Source organism: Otolemur garnettii, unplaced genomic scaffold (genome assembly GCF_000181295.1).
Source record: "Otolemur garnettii isolate 467f Iridium unplaced genomic scaffold, OtoGar3 scaffold00015, whole genome shotgun sequence".
Classification (NCBI taxonomy): domain Eukaryota; kingdom Metazoa; phylum Chordata; class Mammalia; order Primates; family Galagidae; genus Otolemur; species Otolemur garnettii.
In genome coordinates this window covers 30279411-30285490 of record NW_003852410.1, presented here as the reverse complement: position 1 = coordinate 30285490, position 6080 = coordinate 30279411, and the positions used below count along the sequence as shown (strand labels likewise).

Below are 6080 nucleotides of genomic sequence, written 5' to 3'. Positions count from 1 at the left end.
AGGAGTTGGAGGATGCTGTGAGCTGTAATGCCATGGCACTCTACCCAGGGGGACAGCTTGAGGCTCTGTCTCAAAAAAAAAAAAAAAAAAAAAGTATGGAAAAGACATAAACAGAAAGTCTTCAAAGGAAGATAAATTAGGGGCCAAAAGATATGAAAAAATGTTCAACATCTCTAATCATCAGGGAAATGCAAATCAAAACCACAATGAGATAGCACCTAACTGAAGTTCAGAATAGTTTCTATCAAAAAGTTCCAAAACAACAAATACTGGCCTGGGTGCACAGAGATAGGAAAACTTAAGGCACTTTGGGCGGGACTGCAAACTAGGAAAAAACTCTATCTAGTATGGAGATATCTCAAAAACTAAATCAGACCTACCATGTGATCCAACAATCCCACTACTGGGTATTTACCCAAAGGGGGAAAAAAAGAAATTTATTAAAAAGACACGTGAACTCAAATATTTATAGCAGCATAATTCACAATTGCAAAGATGTGGAAACAACCCAAATGCCCATCAACACATGAGTGGATTAATAAAATGTGGTATATGTATACCATGGACTCAGCCAGTAATAAACGGTGAACTAATACCTGGCTAGAACTAGAGACCATTCTTCTTTTTTTTTTTTTCTTTTTAAAGTTGGATTTATTTATTTCTGACAACTGCATAGTAACTTCTAGTTTGCTCACATTACTAGCATCACAAATCTGAAATAACATTTTGCTTCTCAATTAAAAACATATACTCTGAGAAGTGATTAGGAAGTTTTATAAAATTTAATCATCACTGATAGAGTATCTTAAAAATCCTTGCCAACCAAGACAATCTTTGCATAAAATGAAAAAAAAAACAACAAGGCATACAAATTTTATTGGAATTCTACATTTTTAAATATCATCCCTTGTTTCCAAGATTTTCGTACATTCATTCAAAAATCTTTTGATGCTCAACTGTCCAACCCAAGACAGAATGAAGAAATGGCTGGGCATCTGAACTAAGCACTGTTTTGGCTGAAATGCAGCAAAAACTCTGTCAGGGTCCTAGTGGGCCTCACAGTCATGCCTTTCCGTAGATATGGAACCTTGTCTTTGTTGGTCATCACACCTGCTATGTCTCAATGTGCCCACTTAGGATGAGTCACAAACTCTTTCAGGAATGCTGCTGCTGTGCATGCTCCCACAGAGCGATATTTCCTCAATGTTATTAACTTCAGCAAGTTGGCAATCTACCACTTGTTTTGTATAATGTTCAGAAAGAGGCATCCTCTAGACATGGTCCCCTGTTTCAATACTGGCTTCAAATAGTTTGTTCCAGAACTAGGATGAATTGGTAAAGACTCCAGTGGCACCTGAACCCAAAGCTATGTCCATGGCATCTGTTAAGGTGGCGGTGTTGATGATGACCTTGGGGTTAAAGGTGTGTGCAAAACAGAGCGTGTCAGCCAGGATGAGCCTTTCCTCAGTGTCAGTGTTATCAACCTGTATGGTCTTCCCATTCCTGGCTCTGACAATATCCCCAGGCTTGTTGGCCCTGCCACTGGGTATTTTCACAAAGAGGAGCCAAACCTATGACATTAATAGGCAAATTAAGCTTTGTCACAGACATGATGGCTGAACAGATAGTTGCAGCTCCTCCCATGTTTGCCCTTATGAGGTCCATGTCTGCAGAAGCCTTGATGGAGATACCACCACTGTCAAATGTAATTCCCTTCCTGACAAGCACCAGGGGCTGTTCACTTGCATTTGGGCTACCCGTGTAGTGAATTTCCAAGAACACAGGGGGCTCGTCAGACCCTTTGGCCACACTTAGGAATGATCCCATAGTCTGTTCCTCAATCCAAGACTTGGGTTTGATATAGACCTCTGTTTTGCTATTAGCATTTATGAGATTCTTCTCAATAATTTCGGCAAATCTGATTGGTGTCATCTCATTGGCCGGGGTCTCCATCAGGTGGCGTGCCAGATTCTTCACGGAAGCACAAAGGACTCCCCTCTGCCAGGCCTCTTGGTCCCCACTTCGGTAGAGCCTCACTGCCACAGGCGTCTTCTTTTTCTGCTTTAGGTCATCGTACTCTAGAGACCAAGCACAACTCCTTATGCAGCGGCCTGGGCAGGGATCCACCTCCACAGAGGACAGCTCCAGGTCCTGAACTTGCCTGCATCCCGCTGCAATAGCAGCTCTGATATTGTCTTTTCCTTCGTGCCAGTTTTCCTGGTCGTCGATTCCAGCTCCCTTTTTGCCGAGGCTGACTAGCACCACACTGGGGAAGTCCTGATGCAGACCATAAAAAGTTCGGGTCTTGCCTGCCTTCAGAGGTGGTCCAGATAAGTTCAAAACTTCTCTCAGCTTTCCAGCCACCAATTTATTAAAATTCTCTCCTGTGGTTGTAAACTGTGACCCATTATCTTCTTTCTCTTTAGAATAGATTCCTAGCACAAGGCCCTTGGTCATGTTTGCCGCAGAAAGATCTGGACCCAGAAATGCTTCACCCCCAGACATCAGACAGCGACCTGCCTAGAGACTATTCTTTTTTTTTTTTTTTTGGCTGGGGCCAGGTTTGAACCCACCACCTCCAGTATATGGGACCGGTGCCCTCTCCTTGAGCCACAGGCACTGCCCAAGACCATTCTTCCAAGTGAAATATGACAAGAATGGAAAAGCAAAGACTGCATGTACTCATTACCAAATTGGCACTAATCGATCAACACTTGTGTACCCCTGTGGAAATAACACTCATAGGAAATCAAGCAGGTGGGAGGGGGAAGGAGGTAAATTCACACCTAACAGGTACAACACACACTATCTGGATGATGGGCACACTTATGACTTTAACTTAAATTATACAAAAGCAATTTATGTAACCAAAACATTTGCATCCTCATAATACTTGAATTTTGAAATTAAAAGAACTGTTTAAAAAAGAGACATATAAAATAATACATATATATTTTGTTTGGCTCCTAACATATAGAAATATACTATATTTGTTTTTTAACTTTATTCAAATTAATACGAGGGTACGATATTTTGGTTACATTGTTCTCACTTCCAGAGTAAAGTTCTATTTGTATAAGAGCCCCTCACTTGGGGGCGTGTTATATACCCTCACAATGTGCACATTAGGTGAGATCCCACCTCATGCCCTCCCTCCTTCTGCCATATGTCCTCCCTCCTCTTCCCTCCCACTTCCCTCTACCCCCAAACTGTACTATAATAGTGTTTTATTGTTCTTAGGAACATGTAATTGTTTCTATATTGATTTCATATAAGTATGGAGTACACTGGATATTTATTTTTCCATTCTTGCAATAGTTTACTAAGAAGAATGTATTTCAACTCCATTTCGGTAAATGGAAAAGATGTAAAGTCTCCATCTTTTTTAATGGCTGAATAATATTCTGTGGCATACATATACTACAGTTCGTTGATCATTCATGGGTTGATGGACACTTAACTTGCTTCTGTGACTTGGCAATTAAGAATTGAGCCACAATAAGCATTCTAGTCCAAATGCCTTTGTGATAAAATGATTTTTGTTCTTCTGGGTAAATACCTAGTAATGGGACTGTAGGATCAAATGGAAGGTCTATATTTAGATCTTTGAGAATTCTCCATACTTCCCTCTAAAAGGATTATACTAATTTGCAATCCCACCAGCAGTGTAGAAGTGTTTCCTTCTCTCTGCATCCATGCCAGCATTGGGTGTTTCAAGACTTTGTGATGTGGGTTAATTATGTTGGGGTTAGGTGATATCATAGAGTGGTTTTGATTTGCATTTCTCTGATGATTAAAGATTATGAGCATTTTTTCATGTGTTTGTTGGCCATTCGTCTATCATCCTTGGAGAAGTTTCTGTACAAATCTCTTGCCCACTTATAGAGAGGGTTGTTTGTACTTTTCTTGTCTCATTTGAGTTGTCTGTAGATTCCAGTTATCAGGCCTTTGTCAGATTCATAACATGCAAAAATCTTCTCCCATTCTGAGTGCTGTCTGTTTGCTATGTTTGTGGTATGCTTAGCTATGCAAAAGCTTTTTAGCTTGATCAAGTTCCAGTTATTTATTTTTGGTATTGCTGCAATTGCAAGGGGGAGTCTTCCTCATTGCAAGGCGGGTCTTCCTCATAAAGTTTTTTCCAGGCCAATATCTTCAAGTGTTTTCCCCACACTCTCTTCTTCTATAATCTGGAGACATCACATTGCCTAACTTCAGGTTACATTACAAGGCTGTAGTGAACAAAACAGTATGGTACTGGCACAAAAACAGAGTCACAGATGTATGGAATAGAATAGAGAATCTAGAGATGAACCCGAGGGACTTAACCACATGACAATATCCAGCCACATATCCTAAGCAATTGACTTGGCACCTGTAGCTCAGTGGGTACAGTGCCAGCTACATACACCACGGCTGGTGGGTTCCAGCCCAGCCCAGGCCTGCTAAACAACAATGACAATTACAATAAAAAAAAATAGCCAGGTGTGGTAGCAGGCACCTGTAATCCCAGCTATTTGGGAGGCTGAAGCAAGAGAATAGCTTAAACCCAAGAGTTTAAAGTTGCTGTGAGCTATGATGCCCCAGCACTCTACTGAGGGCAACATAGTGAGACTGTCTCAAAAAAAAAAAAAAATTCTAAGGAATTTTTTTTAAATGATGGCTATTAGAACCAATAAGTGAGTTTAGCATGGTCTCATGATACAGGATCAATATTCAAAAATTAATTGTATTTTTATATACTATGAATGCAAATCAAATTGCTATTAAAAACAATACCATTAACTGGAAAAGGAAGAATATTCCAATCCCAAATCTAGCAGAAGAAAAGAAATAACCAAAATTAGAGCAGAATTAAACGAAATAGAAAACAAAAGGATTATACAACAGATCAATAAATCAAAAAGTTGGTTTTTTGAAAAGGTCAATAAAATAGATAAACCTCTGGCCAGCCTAACCAAGTAAAAAAAAAGAGTAAAATCTCTAATCTCATCATCAGAAACAGTAAAGATGAAATAACAACAGTTCCCTTAGAAATTCAAAAAATCCTTAATGAATATTACAAAAAACTTTATTCCCAGAAACATGAAAATTTGAAGGAAACCGACCAATACTTGGAAGCACGCCACCTCCCAAGACTTAGCTAGAATGACATGGAAATGTTGAACAGGCCTATATCAAGTTCTGAAATAGCATCAACTATACAAAATCTCCCTAAAAAGAAAAGCCCAGGACCAGATGGCTTCACATCAGAATTCCACCAAACCTTTAAACAGGAACTAGTACCTATAGTACTCAACCTTTTCCAAAATACAGAAAAAGACAGAATACTACCCAACACATTCTAGGAAGCAAACATCACCTTGATCCCCAAACCAGGAAAAGGCCCAACAAGAAAAGAAAATTATAGACCAATATCACTAATGAACATTGATGTGAAAACATTCAACAAGATCCTAACAAACAAAATCCAGGAACATATCAAACAAATTATACACTATGACCAAGTAGGTTTTATCCCAGGATCTCAAGGATGGTTCAACATACATAAATCTATAAATATAATTCATTACATAAACAAATCAAAAAACAAAGACCATATGATTCTTTCAATTGATGCAGAAAAAGCTTTTGATAATATCCAGCATCCCTTCATAATCAGAACACTTAAGAAAATTGGTATAGAAAGGACATTTCTTAAACTGACAGAGGCCATCTACAGTAAACCCACAGCTAATATAGTACTGAATGGAGTTAAATTGAAATCATTTCCACTCAGATCAGTAAGGAGACAAGGTTGCCCATTGTCTCCATTGCTCTTTAACATTGTAATGGAAATTTTAGCCGTCACAATTAGGAAAGAAAAGGCGATCAAGAGATTAAACTTTCACTTTTCGCAGATGATATGATTGTATATCTGGAAGACACCAGGGATATACTACAAAACTTTTAGAAGTTATCAAGGAATACAGCAGCATATCAGGTTACAAAATCAACACTCATAAATCGGTAGCCTTTATATATACCAACAGCAGCCAAGCTGAAAAAACAATCAAGGATTCCATTCCATTCACAGTAGTGCC

General features: G+C 39.0%; 1 protein-coding gene and 1 pseudogene across 1 annotated transcript in view; both read right to left on the bottom strand.

Moving 5' to 3' along the window:
• The window catches only part of DNAH12 (dynein axonemal heavy chain 12), a 62465-nt gene that overhangs the window by 22396 nt on the left and 33989 nt on the right, over positions 1-6080 (bottom strand). The gene's annotated exons all lie outside the window — the stretch shown is intronic.
• LOC100965370 lies at positions 879-2479 on the bottom strand (annotated as a pseudogene).